This window comes from Leopardus geoffroyi, chromosome A1, assembly GCF_018350155.1.
Source record: "Leopardus geoffroyi isolate Oge1 chromosome A1, O.geoffroyi_Oge1_pat1.0, whole genome shotgun sequence".
NCBI lineage: Eukaryota > Metazoa > Chordata > Mammalia > Carnivora > Felidae > Leopardus > Leopardus geoffroyi.
The window spans coordinates 127730279-127758155 of record NC_059326.1 but is presented as its reverse complement, the minus strand read 5'-3'; the positions used below and the strand labels follow the sequence as shown (position 1 = coordinate 127758155).

Sequence of the window (27877 nt, the reverse complement as noted above, 5' to 3'; positions counted from 1 at the left end):
ACAGTTCTGGATGTGGACTGGAGGTGATGAGTCTCCATTCATTGATATTTGAACCTTTGTGAACATTCTTTGTGAACATCCTTTTTAGTAGATATATGCACTTGCATAAAGAAATATATTCTAATGTATGTCTGTGTCTATTTTAATTGAATATTGGTATAACGAAAATAATGTATTTTAATAGGAGTTGGCAATCTTAATACAAAGCAGATTCTAGCTTTAACAACAGAAATACTGTGGATGCAATGAAACAAGTGAGTTTTCATAACACCTTCTGTTATTACATTAACAAATTTAAACACTAAATTCACTTGAATTACAATAAACCAAATTAAGGATAAGTATTAGGTAATTTAGCCTTCCAGATATCTCAAGGCAATAAGCTATCAGCGGATTTTTTTTTCAATTTGTGAAATAAGATGACCAGTGTCTATTATTTTTTTAAATGAAGGCTTTAAAATAAGAAATGTCTTTAAGACATAAACCAATGAGATCTTATCATTAAAAACATGTTCATAGTTTAGTTAAGCCAAGCTTTCCTCTGGAGAACCACACTTTACAGTGCTCACCAATGGATCTTAAAACATCCTGTTGAGATCATTATCAAGATCTCAATTATATATTATGAAATAAAAGGCTTATAATGGAATATTTGAATCTTTCTGCCCCACACAGGGGATATATTTTTATATTTATGGTATTCACACTAAGAAAGAGTGCTCGAAAGCTCAAAATATTATTTGATCTTTGTGGTTTTGGGGCAGAGGAACTGACACTGTATAACTTGGCACAAGTCAACATTTTCAGGAGGGACTCTCAGAGCAGACTTGTGTCACATTTGCCATATGGGTTATTGGGCTCTGATTATAGAGGTTTTCCTGGTTGTTTGCCTAATTTAGGAATTATCAGTGCTCTCCAGGATTTTCTTCCAAACACAGAGAATGTGTTTGGGAGAAAATGGCACCTCAGGAAAAACGTAGATTTGGTATTTTGGAGGCTTAGATGGTCCCTGGCATTTCTGAAGGTACATGGCTTGTGAAGAACTTCATGGGCAACAGTGGACAGTTCCTGTTATCACCGAGAACAGCTAATAGTCTGACACAACCTCACATGACTGATACCTATGGTGTCTTTCCCTATGCACCTCCTCCAGAACACTCCTTACAGCCCACGATGACATCAGCTATAGGCAAGCCTGAGGAATGAGATTGAGTCCGGGACAGACACAAAACTGTGCTTTCCTCCATAGCTTCCTAATATATTGGAGATCTGACCTTGAGTTTACTTACTTCAGAAGACTGTGGATAATTAAGCGTAGGGTATTATAGGAATGAAAATCCAAAGATCTTTTTCCTTAGGAGGAGGAGGGTGGGATAGAAGAGGAGGAGGAGGAAAGAGGAAGATGAAATCCAGTTTTGAGAGTTTTCACATTCTAAGCACTAGGAAACACATCTTGCTCACAACACTGATTTCTCTGTGAAAAGGCAGCCCCTTTCTCAATTATGTTTCCTTGAGGAGGGAGCATCACGTCGATGGGTGGTCTTTCTCCTTTCTCACCTATGAAGTTCATGTTCTCATGTCACCACCAGTGCCAGTGATTTTTTAATGTTATGGAGAATCATCCGGGTGGATTAAGGCAGAAATTGAAAACTGGAATGCCTTAGCCCACTTACAGATTTTATTTTTAAAATCCTGTGTTTACAAAAATCAGAAGCACTTAAATAAAAATCACATTTTTTTTGTTTCTCCTGTAAACATAGCCAGTCTGGCAACACTCAGCTCACCTTTCCACCTGCCAAGAATGGGGCACACTGAGTAGTGGCTTTTCCTTATGACTGACTCCAGTTCTGAGGAGTCCCCACCTGACTGCTCTATGCATTTGCATCCCTGCTTAACCCTTGTAGGCAACCACCCTTCATTTGGATTAGAGGATTTGCCAGAAAAGGGACCCAGTACTCTTTGAATGGTCTTTCTTATGCAGAGCAGAGACTACTAAGCAAACATTTTCTGGTCTTAGGAGCAAGTCTTTTGAGAAGCAGTGATGGCAAATATCTTAGTGATCTACTCAATGATTCTGAAAGTGTGAGAGCTAAATCACTTGTACCATAATTAAATCTGGGACTTTTTAAAAACACATATGGCAGGACCTCACCTCAAACCTAAGGGGATCAGAATTTCTGGGGGAAGGCCTGGGCATCTGAACATTAAAGAAGCATCCCAGGTGATTTTTCTGAATCATAAAGTTGGAGTATTACTGAATTCGTCCTAGATTGGACAGCTCCTCGGCTTGACATATCCAGTTAGAGGGAACTCATGGGCCTCAGGAAATAATCCCAGCTCACCAGTCTAGCAATGCCGAAGATGCAGAATTTTGTCTTTATCAAAAACAAATCTGCGCTGACCTCTTTCAGTGAGTGTCCAGCAATAGATTAGATCAGGTATGACAGTAGCTAAGATGGATAAATACATGGTTTTGTATACAACAGAAAGAGGGTTAATTTTTTCCTAGTCATTATAAAAAGGCAAGGAATTGCTGGATCTTTATGTTTATTTTAGCTGCATTGTTATTTGAACTCCTATCTTTAATGTGGAATTAAAATATCACACATATTTGCTTTCATTTCTAATGTCTGAAAGAGGTTCAGCCTGATGTAATTAGCATGTAGGGCATGTTCACCTCTTGTAATCTCACAGATGACTCATCCCTCAACCCCAGCACAGAACTGCTTCTGGGAGCCTGTCTGCTAACCAGGCTTTGAAACCCAGTGGAAAGAACTGTGTGTTTTCTTCAGAGGTAATCAACAAATGAGAAATTACCATAAATGTGCAGTTTGATTCATTCTAATTTTCACATAAAAACTAACAAAGCTATGTAACAAATCGTGTCTAAATTCAGGTTCCGTATCTACACAGCTAATGCACACATGAATTATTCAATGAAATTGGCTTCCGTGGGTTTTTCTGAGTCATCTCAATGTGTAGCCAGTCTCAGATAATACATTAAATGTTAACGTTATGGTCGTTTCACTGTATTTTGGTTCCAACTACATTCTATGTTTGTTCGTTAAAATTTAAGTGTGTTGTAGCTCACATGTTGCTTTTCCTTGGATATCCTGTAGGTATTTTGGCCATCAAACAAATATGTTCTCACCTGTCTTAGCTTCAATATCTACCCTTGTTTAGTGTGTTAGAGACATGCAGGTGAGAAAATAGGCAACTGCTTTCCCACCTGTGATTGCTCTTAACTGAAGAAATAAAAAAAAGAGCCAAAACAAATTAGGAGAGTCCCAGGAGGCTCCTTAAAGGAAGGGAACTAAAGCTCAGACCCGAAAGATGAATGCAAGTTGACAGAGAAAAAGAGAATGCATTAGTATTTTATTGCTGAGTATCACACTCGCACACGCTCAGTGACTTAAAGCAACACTTAGGATCTCACAGTTTCCTTGGGTCAGGAATCAGGCTCAGTCTTAGATGGGTTGTAAGTAGAGGAGCTCATGAATCTGCAGTCAGGTGGCAACCAGGGCACATTCACTTTTGAGCCTGGGGTCTTTCTAAGCCCCTTCAGGTTGTTGGCAGAATTTAGTTGTTTGCAGTTTTAGGACTAGTTGGTGACAATCTCTTTTCAGGAAGGGCCCACTTCCTCTTTTAAGAACTTTCTCCTGATTAAATCAGGCCCACCTAATAATATAACCCCTGACCTTTTGGTTAACTCTAAACTCAACTGATTTGGGACACTCAATTACATCTGCACCTTCCCCAAATACTGTAACCTAACTATGGGAGTGGTATCTCCTACTCACAGGGCTAGCCCACATTTAAGAGAAGGGGATTATATATATAAGTGTCCTGAACTTCAGCCATCATTCAAGCCCCCTTTCTTCCTGGGGGACTTATTTAATCAGTTCCACTTATCAAACCATTCACTGGACGTGGAGCTCACCATTAGGGAGAGATGGCTGGAGGTGCCATGTGCTATTTCATAAACGGTATCACCTGTGTCATATTGCCAACTCCATTATAACTTTAAGAGGTGTTCATTTGGGAAGAAGAGGGAAGAGTCCTTTGAGAGCCAGAAGGGAATTTGGAAATAAGTAACACTGACAACCAAAGCCTTCAGACACATCTTTAAGTTTCAAGAGAGCAGTTAACAGAAAAGAAAAATGTATATTTTTAGAAGTTGTTTGGGAGGTGAAAGGATTTTTCTGAGGGAAGGAGGGCAGGAAGATTGTAGGGTTTTGGTTTTTTTTTTTTGTTTTTTTGTTGTTTTTTGGTGGTTTGTTTTTTTTTGTTTTTTTTGTTTTGTTTTGTTTTGTTTTGTTTTGTTTTGTTTTGTTTTTTTGGAACTGCAATATCTCAGGGATCTTTGAGTGAAAATATAATGAAATGAAGTTTTTCATCTCCCTTCCTTCAAAAGGAAGCCACATTTCTAATATATGACAAGATGGCTAAAATAAAAACTCTTAAAATACATATTTTAAAATTAGATTTCTGACCTTCGATAGGGCTTATCATGCTATTTATAATGTAGCAGAAGGAGCTGGTTTTTCAGTAGTTGCCTCATCAGACATGACTCACATTTCCTTAAGCATTTAGACCATATGTTTCCTGAGGTAAAAAAAAAATACATTTTTTAAGGTTTTTCTATTTTTCTATATAATTAATGAGAGGTGAGCAAAACATTATAAAAAATATTTTAAAAGAATACTTTCAAGGGCATCCAATTTAAAAATGTTGATTTCTAGAAATTGAAACCATGTTAACTGTTTGGCTGGGGTAGCCATTAGGTACATTCATGAATATGAATTAGAAGTAATCATTATGATGTTAGTTCCACCTTTAAGAAAAAAGGCAGAATTCCAAAAGGATTTAGTAATGAAACACAGATACTACTGAAACATACTTTACATGCGGAAATGTGGAATTTGAGGTAAGAAAGCTTTTGTTAAACTAACTGAAAATAATTATTTTAACATTTAATAAGAAAAAAATTATTTTGATTGACATTTGGTAACATTCTTGCATGTGTACAAGCTCTGACTGTAAGATAATGGGACCAATTATTTTGTGGTCACTGGGAATTCAAATGAATTTGTTTTTATGATTATTAACAACAGGGGCCATTTTAATTCAAATATCTTTGCATAATACAAAATTATTGCTGTAAAATTCCTAGGAAGTGTATATTCTATTTAAGAGATGGGTTGGTACATATAGAGAAATGAAAACCAGCATCCCAAGTAATCCCTGAGTTTCCCACTTGATGGTAAAATTACTTGACATTTCATTCCATTACTGTTTTTGTTTGTTTGTTTGTTTGTTTGTTTTTAAAGTCATAGATTTAGGAATAGAAAACAGGTTCTCTACATGTAATAAATTTATATCTAAGGTAGTACAATATTTCTCTAACACTCACCAGTCCCTGGATCTCCCTGCCCCGGACTGTTCCTACCTACCCTTCATGTTACCTAGCTTTGGAAATGTACCACCATCCTCCAGTTAACCAGGTCAGAAACCTGGCCGTCATCCTTAACTTGTCCCAGTACTCTTGACCTAATTATCCCAAAGTCCTTTCACTTCTACCTTCTCAATATTTCATATATTCCCTCTGTCTCTCTCTTTTCATGAACTTTATGATTTTTTTTAAGAGTGGTTTTACATTCATAACGAAGTTGAGCTAATGTACTGACATTTTCCATCTATCCCCTGCCTCTACACATGCACAGTCTCCCCTGTAATTACCACTGCTCACCAACAGGGCTTATTTGTTACAATTAATGAATCTACATTGACACATGGGCACTCATGGTCTATGGTTGACATTAGTGTTCATTCTTGATGTTGTACCTTCTATTGGTTTGGACAGGTGTATAATGAAATGTATCCATCATCTTAGTATCATACAGAGTAATTTTATGCCCTAAAAAACTTTTGTGCTCTGCCTGTTATTCCTCTTTCCCTTTTTCCAACCGCTGGAAGCCCCTTATCTTTTTACTGTCTCTATAATTTTACCTTTTACAAAATGTCATGTATTTGGAATCATACAGTATTTAGCCTTTTCACATTGTCTTTTTTCACTTAGTCATATACATTTGAGGTTCTTCCAGGGCCTTTCATGGTTTGATAGTTCATTTCTTTTTAGCACTGATTAATATTACATTGCATGGATGTATGATAGTATATTTATCCATTCACTTCTTAAAGGACATCTTGGTTGCTTCCTAAGTTTTGGCAATTATAAATAAAGCTGCTACAAACTTCTCTGTGCAGATTTTGTGTAGAATTAAGTTTTCAACTTTTCTGAGTAATCACAGAGAAGTCTCTTTAATAATTATTTTTTAAGTTTATTTACTTTGAGAGAGAGAGCATGAGCAGGGGAGGGGCAGAGAGAGAGAGAGAGGAAGAGAGAGAGAATCCCAAGTAGACTCCCCACCATCAATGTGAAGCCTGACAAGGGGCTCAAACTCATGAACTGTGAGATCATGGGCCAAAAGCAAGAGTCAGATGCTTAATTGACTGAGCCACCCAGGTGCCCCAAGTAACACAGATAATTCTCTTAAGTTCCACTCCCATCATCTCTGCTCCTAATTCACTTCCCTGACTCCCACTCTTGAACTGCCCCTACACCTCTTCACACTATCTTATGCTCCACCTTGCAACCAGGGTGATCACTATTAAATGTATTTGTAAATGTGATTACAAATGTAATTGTACAATTACAAATTGTAAACGTACTAGTAAATGTTATTGGTCACTCACCTACTTTTCAAACTTAAGTAGCTTCCTAGGACCTGTTCTTAGGCACATGCACAACACATCACCTTGGCAACTAAGACTCTTTCTTTATCTGAATCCTGTTTATCCCTGCAGACTCACCTTTCAGTAACCGCCCCCCCCCCACATCCCACTGTCTCACTATGCACCCACGATATTTTAGTCTTGTCAGACTGTTTGCAGTTTCTTGAATGGGCTTCTCTCTATGCACTGTAGTCTGTTTTTGCTTAGAGATTTCTTTACCCCTCACCATTGCTCTGATTAGCCTCTACTCTTCATTGAAGTCTCAGCTCTCAGCAGATGGCTTCTCCCTGAGGATGTATATGCTCTTTGTCTCTTTTGTATCATGGAATCAGGGCTTCTCTGTTGTCTGCATCCTGGGCATCCCTCTGCTCTTATCTCACTGAAATTTAATCATGCATTCATTAGCTTTTCTATTCTAGCAGAGTAGATTTTTGTACAGCCAGTCACGACACGAACTTCTTAGGTCTTAGCCCTATGTTTAGAACACACCAGGTATTTCATAATAGTTGAAAATTGAGTATGTTTATATAATGAAAAATCTACCTGAGTATTAGGAAATATGACATCACTATGTTGTTATGCAGTATACAAATACATAGAATACATACTAGGAAATTATATAATAGAAAATAAAATCTTATAATAAGTTTGATCTTAACTCTGACACTTTCTGTAGTATATGCATGTCCATTAGAAATGCCTTTGGCAGGGTGCCTCAGTGGCTTATTTGATGAAGCATTCAACTCTTGATTTTGGCTCAGGTCATGATCTCACAGTTTGTTAGCTTGAGCCCCACATCAGGCTCTGCCCTGACAGCATGGAGCCTGCTTGAGATTCTCTCTCTCTCTGCCCATCCCCTGCTCACACTGTAAATCTCTCTCCCTCCCTCCCTACCTTCCTCTCTCTCTTTCTTTATCTCTCTCAAAATAAATAAATAAACACTAAAAAAAAAGAAATGCTTTCAGCTGCCAGGAAATCCTAACAACCTTTTAAACAAATAAGGAAGTCCAAAAAGAGTTAGCTGCTGGCTTTTGTTCAGTACAATGTTAGGACCAGCATCTCTGTGCTTTTGACTTTTTTCTAATAGCCACAAAGTGGCTAGTGTAGCTCCAGCCATTACATCTCCTTTCATTTCAAGAAGAAGGATAAAGGCAGCGATACCTACTTCTGTTTCCTTTATCAGGAAAGCAATGCTATTCTAGAAGTATCCTTCATCTTTCATTTCATACTGGCTATAACTATGTCAAATGTTCATCCCAAATGTAAGAGAAGCTGGGAAAGTTAGTGTTCAGCATTCCCAGCCTCTATATTAGAAATGGGTAACAGACAATAAGTTTGGGAATAGGTGTGGGATTAGTAGCCAACAGTGTTGACAACACCTTGGGACAAATCATGTTACTTCTCTTTAGGCTCTTCCTTTCAGAGTAAAGAATTAGAATAAATGATATTTCTTCCAGAATCCACTTTCTCTCATTCTACAATTCCCACATATCCTCTTGTCTATAGTGGGATTATATTCTACACCAGACAGTTGGTCCACGTCTTTCTGGGATATTTCACAATTAGGAAAAGCCCTAATGAGGAAACACATTGTTTTTCAAGAGCTCTTTTTGTGATAATGTTCTCCCTGACAAAAGCTGAAAAGTATGCACAATAAACAGATATCCTGCCACCAGCCTCACCAGTGTCTCTTCTGTGTGGCAGTCCCTCAGGTTGTTTATGACAATTATCATGGTTTCTCTAAATCTCCTCTTTGCCAGGCTAAATTCCACTTGTTTCAGTAGTTTTTCAGATAACCCCTTCTGTTTTCTAACTGCCCTGGTCAACTGACACCAGACATACTCTCTTCATTTATTTGTGATTCATTTAACTGACACTGCGTTTCTGCCATGTGCCAGCACTATTATAGGGACTGGTGAGATAGCAGACAACAAAGCAAGTATGGACTCTTCTTTCATGAAGTCTTTTACAGAAGAGTAGTGGAGGGAGGTGGATAATAAACCACTACGTATGCACGCACGCATGCACACACACACACACACACACACACATCTCAGACAGTGATTAGTGCCAGGATGAAAGCATACAGGAGTGGATAGGAGAGTGACAAGGTGTGTGTGTGTGTGTGTGTGTGTGTGTGTGTGCACGCGCGCACGCATGTGTGCATGTGTGTGTGCACATCTTCATGTCCTGTAGATTTTGCAATCGGGGTGTTTCAAATATCTGAATAAGGAGGAATAATCTGTGTGGCAGAGGAGCTTTTGAAGCAGGGGGTATTGTAAGTGAAAGGCTTTGGGTAGAAACAGCCAGACTTGATCTAGAAACAAAAAATTATTCAGAGGAGGAGGGTTTTGGGGAATGAGCCAGATAAGGTATAGAGGGTGCCCATCATGGAGATCATGGAGGTCAAGCCAAGAATTCAGACTGTATTCCAAATTATTGTATTTGAATATCATCTTAAAATGTGTCTGGACAAAACTGAACACACAGCTGTACATATAGTCTTACTGGAGAAGTCAAATTTACAACCTCTTTTTATAATGGGCACTGCATCTCTATTAATGCAGGCCAATATCATGTGACTTTTTGGGAAGCCATGTCATAACTCTGGGCCCACTGTGATTTCCTATTGATTCTTTGACGTGCACTACTCACATGCCTGCATATTACTTGCACAAGAGAGAGAGAGTAAGTAGGTGGATGTGATTCAAGGAGTTATTAAAATGATTCACCTCACACTTCCACCATAGGAAAAAGAATATGCAGTCTGAAGCAACCCAGGTTGGGGAAGCCTAAATTACATATTTGAAAGTCAGTCAGTCATTGAAATGAGATCATCTGGATGGTCCTGCAAATGCATTTCTCGAGAGCTTTCCTCCCAAAGCAAAACTGAATGATAAGAACAGAATGAAGTCTAAATCCCCAAAACAGAAAAGATTAAAATAATCGATAAGTCCAACCACGCAGGTGTCGGGGATGAAAAGACATTGCCGGTACTTAACTTGGTAGGAGCCAATTAAATGTTGGTTTTCCACCTTCTGGGAACCCTAATTGCCTTTCCTCCAGCGGCCTTGGGTTTTACTGTGGACTGTGGGAGTCAGGCCTCAGAGCTGACAGCTCTGGTGTCTACCCGCGTTCCATTTTAATGCCGAGCTGTGAGCATAGATGCTCTCCAAGGCAGCGTGTGAGCGCCCGCCCGCCGTCCACTGGCTCAGTGTTCGCCCGTAAGCTTTCATCTCCTGCTCAGTCGCTCAGGCAGTGGGGCTCCTCAGGACTCTCCTCTCCCATATGGCACTGAGTTTTGTTTCATCCCTCTCCTCTTCCCTATCAGTAGGTATTCTGGAAGACAGTTTTATGATGACATTCACAACTAACATTAAAACCAGATAAAAATAAAACAGGATGTCAATAAAGAACTAATGATGTGTGTCTGTGTAAGCATATAATGATAATAAAAAAGAAGAGATATCCATTTGCAAAGGTACCACTTTAAAGTCATGGGACTTTACATGAAGCCGCTTTGTAAATGGATCGACATATGTGAATGTTTGCCTATGGCTTTCAGCCATGAAAATCACCCTGTAGACAGTGGCTTTTGAGGTGAAAGGCACTCTATAGGCACTAAATAGTTTACCAGAACAACTGAGTGCAAACCTGACTACTTTCATGACAGAAGTTTCAGGAGGCCAGCTGCAAGCAATTAAGGGTCATGGAAATAAATTGTTAAACAGACTGGTAATCTGACATTGCCCAAAAACTGGATTTATGAACCAAGGGCAACTAGTAGGAAGAATCAGTGCCAGCCTTGTAAGAGAGAAGCAGACCTCCGTCATGGAAGTAGGAAAATGCCTGGAAGGATTTTTTTTTTTAATATGAAATTTGTTGTCAAATTGGTTTCCATATGACACCCAGTGCTCATCCCAACAGGTGCCCTCCTCAGTGCCCATCACCCACTTTCCCCTCCCTCCCACCCCCCCATCAACCCTCAGTTTATTCTCAGTTTTTAAGAGTCTCTTATGCTTTGGCTCTCTCCCCCTTTTTTTTTTTTTCCCTTCCCCTCCCCCATGGTCTTCTGTTAAGTTTCTCAGGATTTACATGAGAATAGCAAGTGTCAGTAAGACCTTGGTATATGGCCAATTCACACTGGTGGAAACACCCCTTGCCTGAGGTCAGGAATCCCTCCTGGCCCCACTACTGTCCAGCTAAATGATGTTTGGCAGGGAGCCTCTCTGAATCTCCTTTCTTCTATCTTAAGTAAGTAGCTAGTCTTGGTCAGGTATAATTGAAGCTGTGTCCTGCATCATGTCTGGGTTTTGTAGCAGCAGAGGGCATGTGCCTCGGGGATAGTGAAGAGAGGGTGAGAGGGTGGAGCTCTGTATGTTCTCCTGTTCTTCTCCCTGTGTCAACCAGAACAACTCTACTTTTATCTCTTCATATGTTGAATTCTTTGTTAAAACAAAGAACTATCCTAGTTAAAAACAAAGGGACAACAAGAAACTTTACTGAAAAAAATAAACCTGTAGACTTTTAGTATTTCCAATTCTCAAATATTGTATTTATAACATTCTAATTCTGCTATGTAAATGAATACAAGTATCTTTAATGATTAAAAACTTGGCACTATTAAGCGGTAACATCAAAGTAATAGAATTGATTGAATCCTAGCAAGTAGAAAATATCAATGAGCAATTAATACTACTGGTAAGCTGTGGCTAATGCATAGTACAAAGAATGAGTTCATTATGTTATAATTTTATCTTTCAAAATATTGATCAACTGTCATTTGTGAGGAGCTATATAGTATTCTATTTGTTCTTGCCACAACTACATGGGAACTCTAGAATCTGCTAGTATATCCTTGAGTGCAAAAGCTACATATATTTTTTTAACTCTTCAAAGGTTGTTCAATTTTTTTCAGATAATCTGGAAGGATTAGTTAATGTTAAACTCTCATTTGTTTGGGTATGGATTTAATCCTATGTGTTCAGCATCATACCAAGTGTAGAGGGAGATTCATTCATCATTCAGCAAACGTTTCCTGAGTACCTGCTGTGTACAGACACACTCTGGGTATCTGAATTCGTCATGAACAAAACAGGCAGCACACATCCAAGCCCTAGTGTAACATGCATTCTAGATGGTAGATTGAAGACTTTGACACTTGGGAGATACCTCTTTCTTGCAAGAAACTTCACATCCAAATGGGAAAATAAAATGTCAACACATTCAGCAATTAGAGGCTGAAGTAGGTTGTGTGGACCCCAAGTGCTATAGTAATTTCAGAGGATGCAGATAGTTGGACTTAGTAGACCTTGAACAGGAGGTAGAATTTGATAGACCTTGGCTTAGTGCTTGGAACATAGTAGTTGCTCAGTAAATGAGAAACCAGGACTGACTGGATAGGCAATTCACACACTGAAGTAATAGGAAGGTAATTTGGGGTTTAAATGAGCCTAAGTGAAGAAAGGCTTGCATTAGAGATAAAGGTTTTGGAGTCAGGTGTGTTTGTGTGTGTGTGTGTGTCTGTCTGTCTGTCAGGAGGTGATGTAAGCATAACACAGAAAAACAAGAGTGTGAATCTGTCCCAAGATAGTTTGTTGTAGAAAGGACTAAAGGCAGGGAAACCTGTAGGGACATTTTCTTAGTGCATCTGTGAAAACATGATGGCCTTGGCTTAGTGGAGGTAGAATGTAGAACAAGGGACAGTCAGGAGAATCAATCGTATTTGGACATAGGGTATACTGAAGAGAGGATTCAATGAAATGTAGCTGGAGGCTTAATTTTGGGGGGCCAAGAAGCTACCTTCTATTTGAGAGACTGCCTGGCATGGCAGTGTGGTTCACAGGCCATGAAGGCCATACTGCCTGCTCTGAGCCTTGGGGTTCCTGCTAATACCCTTGACCTTCAGCAAGCTACTTGGCTTCTCAGTGACTCATTCTCATCATCTAAAAGATGAGAATGAGAACATAGTACCTACTTTGAAGCATAGGAGTTTGTGAGAAGTAAATAGATTTAAATACCTAAGTGCTTAGCAGACTGCTAAGCTGGGGTTAGAAACTGGGTCCCACACAGGGAATTCCTAGAGGGATGAAAATATTGTGTGTCCTGCTAGGGTTATGGGTTATAGTTGTACCTTCGTTTATCCAAATTGATCAAACTGTACACTTAACATCTGTGCATCTCACTATGTGGAAATTGTGTCTCATTTTTTTTTTTTTAAAAGGTAAAAGAAGCTATGTCCAGAAAGATGAATTGCTGGATATAAAAATAAAGTTAAAGGAGTCTTTATTTGTAACATCTGCCCGACCTTCTCAAGAATATGTGCCCAACAGAGAGGACATTCCTGTTTGCTTCTTGGAATGCCTTGTGAGTGGAAGAGAATTAATAATAGAGACTACAGAGGGCAGAGGAGTCTTTGAGAGTCTGTGTAAGGGGAAGATGGATGGGAGAGGAACTGCAGAGACAGCAGGATATGCGATGGGAATTTTACCATGGATCTCTCCAGTGTTTCCCCCATGTTAATACACAACATTTAGCACATCTACTAAGTCAACCCTGTTTTGGGTGCGTCTGTCTCTCTCTATTTCTCTGTCTCAAGTGGTGGGACTGTGGCAAAATAGTGAATGTGATTTCAATGCAGATGAAGTGCAACGTAAGAGGCAGGGGTAAGACTTAAAACCAGTTCCCTTGTTTACACTCTGCCTCTTCGTTTGGTTATAATATGCTCTGACCCTCCATCTACGTATTCACATCCTTGAGAGAAGAGATTATTTCTTATACCTCTTGTACGTATCTCTTAGCACCAAAATAATTTAAACCATTATTTTCTAATTATAACTTCTATTTTTTCCTCACTCCAAAGAAATACATATTCATTATAGGAAAATTAGGAGATACAGATAAGCTAGGAAAACAGTAATATTAGAAATAAGAGCTGTCATTTAGAACACAGTCACATAAATAATAAAGCAGTTATAAGAATGCCAATGATGATTGTTGTAATTATGGTATGATGATGGCAGTGGCTAACACTTATATTTGACTATGTGCAAGGCACTGTTTTAAGCTTTTTTATATACTCAATCATCACGGCAACCCCAAGAGGTATTATTATTCACTCTTCCCTTTGATTTTATATATTTATATTTATATTTATATTTATATTTATATTTATATTTATATTTATATATATTTTATAGGTGAGGAGTCCAAGGCAGAGGTGTTTGGTGACCTGGGCACTATCACACAATACAAAGTGGCGAGGTGGGAAGGGCTCTAACTTTGCAGATACAACTGAATTTCAACTCAGTAGCAGCCTTAGGTGATTGGTAATGTTTTCCTCCTTGTTTTTCTTTCTAGATTTCTTTCTAGAATTAGCTCACCACCTAGTTTGTGGCAGAACAGATTTCGAATTGAGGAGTTTTTACTCTGAACAGGAGTGCATAACCACAAGGCTCGTAAACAGACTCCTGCAGCTAATTGCTATTGACCTTTATGTAAGTGATCAGCAACTTGTCTCTGTGACCACACCCAGAGCTAGGCGGTCACAAGCCCTGTGCCCCCATGGCATTGCTGCAGAGTGTTCTTGCTGCCAAGACTGCCTTTCCTGTTGGGGAGACAGCTCCTCAGAAGACAGTGATGGGCAAGAACAGCCCAGAACAGGGGAAGGAGAAGAATTGATTTTGGTAACATTTAAACCCCTGCTGTGGCTGCCTGGTTAAAGTAGCTGATGAACCGTATACATTTAAAACGGAGTGGACTGAGGAACTCTTTGTGTTAAGTTAAAAAGCATGAGGTTTGTCTCCTTTACAATGAGAGAGAATCTCTTTTCATTTCCAGGATTATAGGGCGCTGTGGGACAAATGAAAATTGGCAAGCACGTGACTTATAGTGTCAGGGAATGACTAAATAAACTTCTTTCTACATGTCTTCAGTATTACTAAAAATTATTCAAAGACCCAGACTCCTTATCCTATGGAGAGTGTTAGTTACATAGTTTTCTGAAATTTTAGTTAAAAAAGAAATGCTTCAGTTGTTAAAAAAAAAATAAATAAAAGTATGCTTCAGTGCAGCGCCAGATGGAACATTTTGTGGTAAACAGGTTAGCCATTGCCTGCTGAGCTAATTGGCTTCTAGAGAACTCGCCAGCACTGGAGGAGATCTTTAGACCAGGTGACCTTCTCTACATACACACAACACTATTTGTTCTTGTGTCTTTTGCCATAGCCATTTGGAACAGAGATGGGCATAAAGTAAAAAATCTGTGCAGTCCCAGGTGAGATGCTGAAGATAGAAAAATAGCTCTGAGAAGTGAATGGGGCCCAGTTTCAGATCCATGACTGAGGAAGGCATTATCAAGCTTGGAAAAGTGGAACAGAGTTTGCAATTTAAATGTAACTAATGCATTCGCTAAAGCTTTCAACAAAGGGTCATTCATTGTGATTCCAGTGTTTAAATTCAGAAAAGCCAATTATCCAAACAAATGACTAGCGGAAACAATAGTACAAATATAGTTTAGAGGAACATTCCTCTCCCACAATCCTTCTTATCTGAAATATGTTTTCTTTCCATGAGTTGAGCTGAGGAGAGTGTATGGTGACATCTTTCCCCTCTGCAAGGTTAATTCTACCAAGGTTTTCTCTCCCGACTCTGGGAGTCAGCTGGTGCTTTGGTTGGTAGAATACTGACAGAGCCAAGCCCACTGGGACAATACATTCCCAATTACCACATGTAAATGGGATCTGGATTCCAATGATATTATATGAAGTGTCATCATTTCTCAACCTGATATTTTTTCTTGTCATTAAAAACACTTTATTTTATACATCTGATTTAGATGGCATAGGGTATCACATTGTGAGAATATTGATAGCAGTTTCGAGGAGTTTGTTGGGAGGAAGAAAAATGATGTACAGGTCTTGGTTTTCATCCTGTGAAGCCCTGAGAGAATAATATGGAAAAATTCTCTCTCAGAGTTCAGTAGGATACCAGTTATAGGAATGCCTGTCACCTTAAATTGGTCTTGGGATTGTTTTCAGCTGGTTCGAAGTTCCTGGCTTTGTAACAATCTTGACTTTCCTAAAGGTGGTTAATTTTACCTTGAAATCCTAAGGTTTCCATTTCACTGAACTAATTATAGTTGTGTATGTGTGAGTGTGCTTGTGTTTATATTCTTAGCAGGTAGCTAAAGTTATTTTATTTTCTCCTTTGTAGTACACTGTGAAATAAGGGTGTTCATATTCTTCTAGAAGCAATACTTTTCCAAGCATAAGAGCACATGCTACAAAGAATCCAAGTGGGTTTTCTCTTCAGAATCTCCTCTCTCTCCCTTCCACCCTCTCTCTCTAATACCAGCACTATTCGTTGCCAAATCTGCACGAAATCCAGGGAAAATGAATCAAGAATAAGGCAGGAATTGACCTCTATCTGGAAGACCACTTTGTACTCCCATAGCACTCTGAGGAATATTGAATGTTTCACTTTTCTCCACGACAACTATTATATGGGTGTGTGGGTGACTCAGTCGGTTAAGCATCTGACTTCCGCTCAGGTCATGGTCTCATGGTACATGAGTTCTAACCCCACGTCAGGCTCTGTGCTGATCGCTCCGAGCCTGGAGCCTGCTTTGGATTCTGTGTCTCCCTCTCTCTCCACCCCTCCCCCACTCACACTCTGTCTGTCTCTCTTTCTCAGAAATAAATAAACATTAAAAAAAAAAAGAAAAGAAATTATGCCGCATTGTGGCCTCAGACTGAACTACTTGTCTTCATAATGGAGGAAACGATATACCAATTCATTCTAGCAAGATTATTACATTGTAAGCATAGCTAGGACAGACAGACAAGTCCTGGGATAGGGATCTGGCCTGTTACATTCATAACTTTAATTTATTGTTTTTCCTTCTGTTCATACACACAGAGTGACAGATAAGTCACTACACTATTTGTTACTCATGAAATTTTCTACCAAGTTTATTCTTAAGCATACTAGGCAATACTATGTCTGTATTCTCTGGTCTTACATACATCACATACATGCAAGATTTTTCTGATGATTTAAGTTGGAAATAACTTGCCCCACAGAGTTTCAATATTTCAAGTGAAAGTATTATCATTTACTAATTAATTATTAATATAAATTTAAAAGGGCACCTGGGTGGCTTAGCTGGTTGAGCATCCAACTCTTGATTTCAGCTCAGGTCATGATCTCAGGGTCATGGGACTGAGTCCTGTGTCAGGCTCCACACTGAGTGTAGACCCGGCTTAAGATTCTCTCTTCTCTCTCTCTCTGTGTCTCCTTCTGTCTGTCTGTCTCTCTCCCTCTGTTCCTCTCCCCTGCTTGTTCACATGCTCTCTCTCTCTCGGAAATACAATTTTAAAAGTTAAACATTAAAAAGTATTAATATAAACTTATTATTTATTCAATTTATTCAATGAGTGTGTATGTGTGCATGTGTTCATATATATGCAAGCAATAATCAAATGTAAGCTCGGAGGAATATAAGAAAATAGCTTTGAAAAAATTACAATGCCTGGGACCCTATGGTAAGTCATGTCCACACACACCATTTCCTATATTCTTCTTAACAGCCCAGTTAGGTATCTATCATGTATCTAGTGCTGTTTGTGCACTGAAACAATGCATGTAGCTGAAGGGGAGAGTGGGGCTCAAATCCAAGGCACTCCTCTTGCTAATCCAAGTGTCTCAGGGGATGCATCTACCCAGAGGGGAGACCTTTTTATAAGATGCAGAGTCCTCACATAAGTTAGTGTTGTCCTGGAAATGATTACGCTTATTTCACAGATAAGGAAATTAAACATCAGAAAGTTAAGTTATTTCTCAAGAACATACAACCAGGAATTAGCAGAGCAAAAACTCAAACCTAAGCCAGTATGGATCCAAAGACCTCATCCCCTAAAACAGCACCACTTCTTTGAACTAAATTGCATTACACTATTTCTTGGTACAAGGCTCGTTGTGCCATTTAAAATGCGAGGACCATCTGGTTGTGTATTAGAAATGTTAAATCCTTTTCTGAAAGCATGTTGTAATCGGGAAGTGGAAAGGGGCAATTGAAAGAGAGTTATGAGATGGTGGATGGTCAAAGTACAAAAAATTTCTCCTAAACGACTACCTCCTTTAGACTATTTATGAGGAGAACCCCATCACTTCTGAAATTTCAAAGCTACCTATTTACCTAGCAGTCTGTTCATCAATTACAAGCTATTACTAGTGACTGTTAACCTATGAAATTTTATTTACAGTTCACAAATGTATTTGATTTTCACAGGCTTTACTGGGGAACAATGCCCAGTCAACACTTTCTTTGCTTAAAAAGTGTGATCAGAGAGCGTGAAGCATGACAAATGAATGTTTAGCCTTTGTATTTGGAGATTACAAAGGATGATGTTTCACAGGTTGGTGCATTGATCTTCCCCCATAGTCCACAGGGCCTCTGAATTCCATTTCCAACTTTGCATGATCAGATGTCAAATTAAAATGTAATCATTCCATTCCCAATAGTTCTGTGTATATGATCTCATTTTTAAACTTTCACTAATGTGGTTATTCTGGTGTAAGCTATTATCATCAATTTATGTATGTAAAAATGTCAATACTGTCCAGCTGTTGATATTTCCTCTTAGTAAGCAGCAAGGACATGCTCCCTTGCTATAAGGCCTCTCACTTTAGGAAAGTAAGATGGTAAGTGGAGGCAGGGAACATAGCATTGTCTGTTGATAATAAGTCAAGATGAGCACAATAGACAATAAAGTTGTCATATTTTTGGTATTTGTGGTGGAGTTTTGTTCTTTGGGTTCTTTTGGTATTATGTAGATTTGTTTATGCAGAGCAAGGTGTATTTGTTGATACAAAAATGGAGTTTGAATGTGTATTTGATTATTTCAGAGAAGTGAACTTGGTATTAAAAACATTTAATTCTATAGAATAGTCTCCAGATTATGTTGATACAGAACTTTGTCATGACCAACTATTGATTATTCTCCTGCAATTATAAATACTTGCTGGTTTCTTGTCAGTTAAGAACTGACATAAAGTTATTTCAGATTTGCTGTTAGAGTTCTGTTATCTGTCTCTTTTGACTTAAATTATTGACATGGCATATCAATTGACACATAAAAGAGATAATCAGATTGCATAGACTTATTCTATATAGTATTCAATATCTGTATGTAAGGCTTGGGCACAGTAATTTTTCTAATACTTCTAAGTGATTTTTCCAGAAGACCACTTCTGACCTCCTCTCCTACAACACTGCCTAACACACACACACACACACACACACACACACACATGTCACCACCACTGCCTCCACCATCACCACCACAATCCCCACCACCCTGGCTGTGTGGGCCAAGACTTCTCAACAATGGAGTGTGAACTGCTTTTTAAATTGATACTAGGGGCACCTGCGTGGCTCAGTTGGTTACGTGTCCAATTCTCGATTTCAGCTCAGGTCATGATTTCACGATTTGTGAGACTGAACCCCATTGGGCTCTGCGCTCACAACATGGAGCTTGCTTGGGATTCTCTCTCTCTCTCTCTCTCTCTCTCTCAAAATAAATGAACTTAAAAAAATGAAACAAATACAAATTGACACTGGACAATGCCTGAAACAGAAACACTGTCACTGTTCAGTAATTCCAGAGAAAAATTATTCTGTAAAATGAGTCATCTTCTCCCTATGTCCCCAATGGCTTCTCAGAAAATTCTCTCTGAACTTCGTTCTTTGACACTATTGAAATTTGACTTAACTAAAACTGCCTGTCCCTCTCCACATCTCTGTGGTAACTGCTATTACTCTTTCATGCCCTACTCGCTTCAGGGTGAGGAGACTAAGTGGGAGTCCTCCTTCTCCTCCATTGTCATTTGGACATTATTCTTCCCTCTCTTCCTTGGAGTTGATGCTAAGCTGACTGTCCATTCTCTTGTGCTGTCATTGACTGCCTTTCCAGAATCTTCCACATTAGTTGGTCTCTTTTTCCAAATTCATTCACTCTAATGGACACCCTGTTTGTTGCCCGAACCACTTGGTTTCCTGAGCCCTTTGCACAGAGTACCTTTTCCTCTGCACAGTGGCCTGCACATTCTTAGCCTTGCTTCAACTATCATAATACAGAACTCCACTTCCAGAATCACTAGTTCACACATCCCACTCTCCAGCTGTCACTTCTGTTTTCCAATTTAACTATGCCACTTCTCCCTAAGATTCTACTAATTGTCAAGACCTGCATTGACCTCTCCATCAGATTAACCTCATCCTCACTTTCCTTCAGACTCTCACCTCTGCTTTAGTCAGAAGGGACCTGTTTTTCTCTGTTCTATATGTTGGTATTCTAGTCAGATATACTTAGTCAGATTTGTATTTACAGAAATACAAATTACCAAACATCAAAACTGAGGCAAGAAACCATCTTTACATGAATGTTTAGGTTTTTGATATTTCAAGTCTGTTTTTGCAGTACACCGATTTTAGGAATTGTTGTTGTTGTTGAAAAACTCATTAATTACATATAAACAAATTTATCTCCTACATATATAGTCTATACATATTCTGTAGAAGCAATGGGGATTCTTGACTAGGAAAGGAATGACCATTGCTGCTGTAGACGGTATGTAAACTTACGGGGGACACCTGAGTGGCTCAGTCAGTTAAGCATCTGACTCTTGATTTCAACTCAGGTAATGATCTCGCAGTTAGTGAATTCAAGCCCTGCTTTGAGCTCTATGCTAATAGAGCTAATCCCTGCTTGGGATTCTCTCTCCCTCTTTCTCTGCCCCTCCCCAGCTCTCTCTCTCTCTCTCTTTCTCTCTCTCTCTCTCTCTCTCAAAAATAAATAATCTAAAAAAAAGCACTTTAATCATAACTCATTTTCTCATTTCTTTTCTCCATGATCTCAACATCTTTCTAAGGATCATACATTGTGAGTGAGTTTCCATGTGGGACCCAGGGCAATTATGTCAGTAGTTGGAAGCCTGGCAGATTCCAGCATAAGTAATCCTTGCCAAGGCACTGAAACATATTCCTTTGAGTCTACAAAGGTTCATGAATTTCTCTTTTAAAAAAAAATAAATGTTTTATTTAGTTTTGAGAGAGAGAGGGAGGGAGGGAGAGAGAGGGAGAGAAAGCATGAGCCAGGGAGGGACAGAGAGTGAAGGAGACACAGAATCTGAAGCAGGCTTCAGGCTCTGATCTGTCAGCACAGAGCCCAACGTGGAGCTCAAACCCGTGAACCGTGAGATCATGACCTGAGCCGAAGTTGGATGCTGAACCAGCTGAGCCACCCAGGCACCCCAGGAATTTCTGTTTGAGCAGTAGCCATGGATGGCCAAGCTGACCTCAGGCTTTGGCTTGCAACTTGTTCATGTTGTTTGATCTTTGGATCCCATACTTTCGTCTGCCAGACCAGGGATCTTTTCTAGCAGTACCATCTCTAGAATCGGCTGTCATCACTCTGAGCTTCCCTAGTGTTTACTTGAGTTGGAATTCAGTTTGATATGTCTTTTCTCTATGAATGGCTGCAGTTGTTATTTTTCTGTGCCTATGTTTCTGTTTTTCGTCCATCTTTGGTTTTTCTCAGTCATACTCTTTCCTGTGCTGACTTAGGTTAACACAGTCAAGGCCCTTCTTTTTATCTGATCTACTTTGCATCAGCTCTCCTGGGTTCTCTCTTCCCTTGCTCTGGCCTATGAGGCAACCTGTGCTTTCTTCTTGGACCGCTTCTTAAGATTTCACTTTTATTTTAAGACAGTAGACGGTTCAGAGAAAGTGGAACCTTGAGAAGGCAATATGTAAAGCAGATCTAAGAGTTTTAGGGTCAGACAAAGGTGAGTTCAATTTTGGGTTCTAACACTTAGGATATGACTAAGATCAAGCTGCATGATATCTTGAAGCCTCAATTTTCCCATTCTTAATGGGGGCATTGTAATATTTATCATATTGCTACAGGTTGGTGCTGTGATTACATGAGATAATGCATGTAAAACCCTGGGTATGGAGCCTGGTGCATGAAACATTTAATACAAGCAACTATTGTTGGTGTGTTATCATTATTAAAAGTAACCAATTTTTTCAGAAAATCTTGGCCTTGGCCCCAAAGCCTGGAAGACAGTGATATTGTTCATCTCATTTTCCTAGCTTTTATGATCGCTGGGACAACCAGTCTGCCCTCATCTTGACCATTCTCTCTGCACTTACTTACTTTCACATTTTATTGATCCTGTGAGTTTTCCTCCCTCAAATCTAAAAAGTGCTGTTTTTCTGTTCTGCTGTGTTCTTGGCAGGAAACAATAGTTTTCAAATAAAATGCTACGTCTAAAACAATCTCTTAAGAAAAATAGATTATTTTTGTTTCTGACCTTTTCTTATTCCATTTCAGAAACTAATTCTCCTTCTTTAAGCCAGTTATAAAGCAGTATTATTATGCTGAGGCTTCTAGTCATACCAGTGCTGTCCCCAAAGAGAAGCCCTTTTTAGTACTTTCACAGCTTCTTGCTTTGTGTGCCCTAATTAAACAGTATTACAAGGATGGTTTCTTAACCATTAAAATGACATTTGAATACAATTTCAGTTCGAAGGATTACTGAGAGATTTTTAAAAATTTATAGTTAGAAAAAGCAAAACTGTTTATCTGCAATCTGAACCCATCAGAATAGGCAATTATCACGGCTCTGTCTTATTCATGAAATACAAATATGTTCTTTACCTTTCTGAGCCAATATATTTGATGTTTTTCAGTTCTTTCTATATTCTTTAGTTGTCAGTGTGGAATATTCTAAAATGTTAATGCCCAAAGGGCAGCAGCTGGCTCTTAATGAAATGTGCAGATGTTTGGTAAATGCTCTCTGAAGACAATGATCATGGTAATGATAGTGATAACAATGATAGCTAATTGTAAATAATTTTTTCCTCTCAGTTTTACCTCCAAATGTCTCATATGGGAGGCATACATATTTATTTAAAGGTTGCAGACATTGCTTTATTGCATGATGGTGGTAAGACAGATCAGGTTGGAATGAATATATTTGTTTTTCCAGGCTTGATTCCTGGACTTCCTAGAAATTACTGATTCTGAAAATCTAAACTTAAGCTTCTCAAACTTTCATTTTCTACGTCTTATGTTTCTTTGTTTTGGGTGTACAAATGCTGAAGCTACAGAAAGCTCAAAAGATATGAATCATGTCCTGCCCTTAGCAGTTACTGCTATAAGGTAGGGAGGCTAACAGTGTGCTGGAACCAGGAGAAAAGCCTCCCCCTACTAGGGTCTTTTTGGGTCCAGTTACAGATGAGAAGATGCTATCTTTCACCCTGTCATTTGAATCCAAATGTAGAGAATATCTGTCAGTTCTCTTTTAGGTACTGCTTGCTCATGTGAATGAACCCCATCCTGCGTCTTACACTGATGTCTTGGCTAAAGCTGGTTCTACTTGTAAACAGATACTTATCGGGTAACTAGTAAGGATGAACCCTCAGTAACAGTGTGATCCTGAACATTAAAGATATATAGACGTAGATATGGATATATAGAGTTTTCATCTGACGTCAGGATTTTAAAAAGAAACAAGCCCTAATGGAGTTTTTCTTTTTTTTTTTTTATTTTAATGTTTATTTATTTTTAAGACAGAGAGAGACACAGCATGAACGGGGGAGGGTCAGAGAGAGAGGGAGACACAGAATCTGAAGCAGGCTCCAGGCTCCGAGCTGTCAGCCCAGAGCCCGACACGGGGCTTGAACTCAGGCACCGCGAGATCATGACCTGAGCCGAAGTCGGACGCTCAACCGACTGAGCCACTCAGGCGCCCCACCTAATGGAGTTTTTCAAATTTCAAAAGCAAGGTGTCTTTCCACGGTATTTTAAAAAGAGAAGATCAACTTTAGTTGAATATATGTCCATTAGATGTGTGTGACACCAGGTTTACTAGTGGCCTCTTTTGTGCTATTTCTATTTAATTAGTAAGGGAAATTAAAATAACTTTGAAAACTACTTAAATGGAATAGGGAAAAATTGAGCAATTAAGGGACAGTTGTAGAATTATATTATAATAGCAATTTTGTAAAGGGCTTTGAACATAGGCCCTGACCAAATGTTCATATGTATAACGGATGGTTTTGGATTCTTTTTCAATGAAATGTGCTTCATCATAAAGCCATTAGTTTTTGTGGTTAACCAGAACCTCGAGAATTCCTACGAAGAAAGTTACTTTTCTTTCTTTGTGGGATCCCTGACAAATTGAAAGATGGTACTTCTAGAATGTGGGAAAAACAGCCGTGATGTCACCAGAGGCCACTAGCCCTGCACCCGCCAAGCTGGCTTCAGAGATAATTAATCTTGAAGAGAGTGAGGAAAGAATCCACATAATTGTTTAAATGTTATGTAATTTACACAGTTAGGTATATATAAAAATGAATTTCCCCCAAGTTATTCCTTTAATGTAGAAAAATAAAATCTACCAGTAATTAACTGTTCCCTGAAGAACCTGATTTTTTAGCCAAACAATTACACATTCTAATACATACCATTCTCAAAGTCAAATTTTTCCTGTTCCTGTAGCCTTCACCCCTTGTTACAATTATTTATGTCTGTGTGTATTATATATAGTGTCTGTGTATGTGTGCATATATTTGTGTGTTTAATGTGTTCCTGTGACTGTATGCTTAACTCTTCTCCATTTGCTTTAGGGCCGGCCAGTACATGAACAACACAAGACAATCTCTGTAGATACTCTTTAAATCAGTAGTGACAAATATGTGTCAAATGCTATAATTCCTACTACTCCCACATTATAAATACATTTATTCTAGTATTTTTTTTTTGCCTGTGCTCTGAGACTAGTCCTTGTAATCTTTCTCAGAGTGTTGCAGACAGATCACATTGAATGAATCAGAGCTTGCACTTGAAATGAAGCCCATTGGCCAATCCTTACATAAATATAGCTTGCTTCTTACTATACACGTGTTACTTAGTAATTTATCTACTTGGTTTCATGGGATGCAGCCTTCATAGGGTTCTGTTTTGTGGATTCCTTATTTATGTTACATAATAGGATATAGTTTGGGGTTAAGCTAACCTCATCTTGCTGAGGTTTGCCAATGCCTACCCAGCTGAACTCCTCCAGCTTGATGACCAGGGGTAGCAATCAGTCCCAAATGAAAGAACCAAGCACGGCGGACTCTGTAGAGAAATCTTAAAGAGGATCCCCAACTCCTTTGAGGCATGAATGCATCATTCAAACAAGAGTCCACCTTATTAAAATAAGTCCACTCTTATTAAAATAAGAGTCCACTTATTAAAATACACTCCAAAAGCATTACCGAAAGATCTCTTTTACACATCCTGTTTCCTTTTAATTATCTTTAGAGTCTTACTGTTCCCTAGATTATTAGACCTTTATAAAAAATAGAAATAAAATATTTTATTTTACTTTCACTGGAAGTTTTGGTTTTAGATTTATATTTTCATGCTAGTATTTTTCTGCTCCATTCTGCTCTACTTCTAGATTCTTTTTTCCCCCTCTCTTTTCTTTCAGATTTTGAAAGTGTTTTAGATCTTCAAAAAGCTACTCACCATATTCTCTTTTTAATTTGGCCTCATATTATTTTTGTATTTCCTTTGTTCCTTTCCCCCCTCCTTTCCATTTTTTTTTACTTCTGCAAACCCTCAAGCATTTAGGTTTTCCATAAAGTATGTAGTTTCCTCTAATCTCTATAAACATTATTTGAAAGTAATAAGTTAACAGATACATTAAGACCTCAATTAACTCTCCTAATACAAGTGGAAATGGCAGAGATAATTCCAAGAGCCTAATTTTTATTTTAATGTATTTTTAATATGTACAATTTAGAGTGAGCTTTTATGATATTATTTTTCAGCCACATTATTTAAACGTCTTGTGATGATCAAATTCAGACTGAGTTATTTGGCCATTCAGCTGCCCTTCAATTCTGTAATGCCCCTTCAGAAGTACCTGCCACCTCCTAGAATGAGACCAAACCCTGACCTGCCTTCCCTTCTGTCCCTGGTGTTCTTTCTGTGTCTTCTTTCCCTAATGAGTATTTTCTGTTTCTAAACTAACATTTTTTCTGGGCACTAAAAATGAGTAAGGGTCAGAAGGAGTTGTGAAATGGGTAAAACAAATATTGGATGGCTAAATTAATCAGCAATATGCTGTGCAGTTTAACTTCAAAGTGCAATGTAGGAATACTAAAGATTAATCTGAGTGTCAGGTGATTAGATAAAGGCATGGTTTAATGATGCTATAATTTTAACACTTTCAGTCTGCTGCAATAGAGTACTTCTTCAAAGATCCTGAAATCATTCTTATGAAGTCTTTCTTACCAAAAACTGAGTAATTGAATGCATTGGGAAAATATGGCCAATAAGTTACCTTATTTGTTGACCCATTCCTCGTCTTTTTTACAGGACAGGTGTCTAGCTTTCAGTCAGGTGAATATGCGACCAGTCTTAACTAATGTTGCTTACCTCACCTTACCTTTTTACCTAGTGTGTCTTGGGCTTGTCTCAGTAGAAACTGACCTTTTTTTTTAAAAAAAAAAAAAAAGGCTAAAGATCAGTTCAAGCACAGAGGCTATCAAAACGTTTTATCTGACCATAAGTTCAAAGTTCCAATCAGGTAATTTATCTTAAACCTGAATGGGGACTTAACCATATCCCAAAAAGCTTGGATTAAGTAACATTCTAGTGTTTCTGAAACTATTCCAGCTAAAAATTTCAAAACATTCATACCCATGAAACCCAGAACCCAAATCAGCAGTAACACTAAACAACCTAACCCCTGAGGAAAAAAAAAAAAAAAAAAAAAAGGACGAAAATCTATTCGCTTCTCTCATCACCCTAACAAAAATCGGACTACCTTGTGTTATCCTAATTGTTATATTCCCAAGCATTCTATTTCCCTCACCTAATCGACTAATCAACAGCCATCTGAGTTCATTACAGCAATGATTAGGTCACCTGACATCAAAACGAATACTAGCCATCCACAACCAAGAAGGACAAACCTGAGCCCTAATATTAATATCCTTAATCCTATTCATCAGCTCAACAAATTTATTAGGCCTATTACCACACTTATTCACACCTACCACCCAATTATCAATAAACCTGGGAATAGCCATTCCCCTCTGAGCCGGCACCATGGTCACCGGTTCCGATACAGGACAAAAGCATTCTTAGCCCACTTCCTACCTCAGGGAACACCTCTTCCCCTAATGCCTATACTTTTAGTCATTGAAACCATTAGCCTTTTCATCCAATAGCTCACGCCATACCCCTCACACCTAAAATCACTGCAGGTCACCTGTTAATTCACTTACTTGGGGAAGCTACTCTAACCCTAATAAGCATCAGCACCTCTATTGCCCTCATTACTTTCATTATTCTTGTCTTACTAACAATTCTCAAGTTTACTGCAGCCCTTATTCAAGCCTACATCTTTAACCCTGTTAGTAAGTCTATACCTATCTAATAACCCACCAAACCTATGCATATCACATAGTTAACCCAAGCCCATGACCACTCACAGGAGTTCCTTCAGCCCTCCTAATAACTTCAGGATTGTTCAGAATTTCTGTTGAATAGTTTGTTTAAGCTCATCTCCATCAATCTTCTTCCTTGCTATCTGTGATATTCCTATAAACAATACCTGTTAAATGGTATTTTTCTAAGTGTCATGTCAGGAAAAGCTCTTAGATGTCCTAACAGTCAAGTTAATCAAATAATTTCTCTATTGTCTATTTGTATTTGCCACTAATTTGACAGTAGTTTTTCCTCTTGTGGTTATTTTCCTTTTTCTGTTAAAAAAGCAGGCTTTTCTATCCATTTTCCATTTTCCAACCCTCTACTCCCTTGGTTAGAATTGACTTCCATCCTAAGTGCCTTTAAGAAACTGGTCTTTATGATTCCCAAAGCATTTGGCTTTTGTGTGAAATTATAAGAATTGAAATAGCCTCTTGGTACTTGGTAGTTTTTCAGAATGTTCAGTTTTTCAATACTGAGTGTGTTTCTGACTTTAGAGATCAGTAAGAACATGAATGAGATTAATT

The 27877-nt window shown here is 38.6% G+C and overlaps 1 protein-coding gene and 1 long non-coding RNA gene across 8 annotated transcripts in view; both read left to right on the top strand.

Moving 5' to 3' along the window:
* The window catches only part of PDE4D (phosphodiesterase 4D), a 1416267-nt gene that overhangs the window by 602771 nt on the left and 785619 nt on the right, over positions 1–27877 (top strand). The gene's annotated exons all lie outside the window — the stretch shown is intronic.
* Positions 11–26956, top strand: LOC123606079. Its single transcript, XR_006716087.1, has 4 exons — positions 11–23; positions 821–831; positions 8205–8219; positions 26824–26956. It is a non-coding gene; the product is annotated as an uncharacterized LOC123606079 (long non-coding RNA).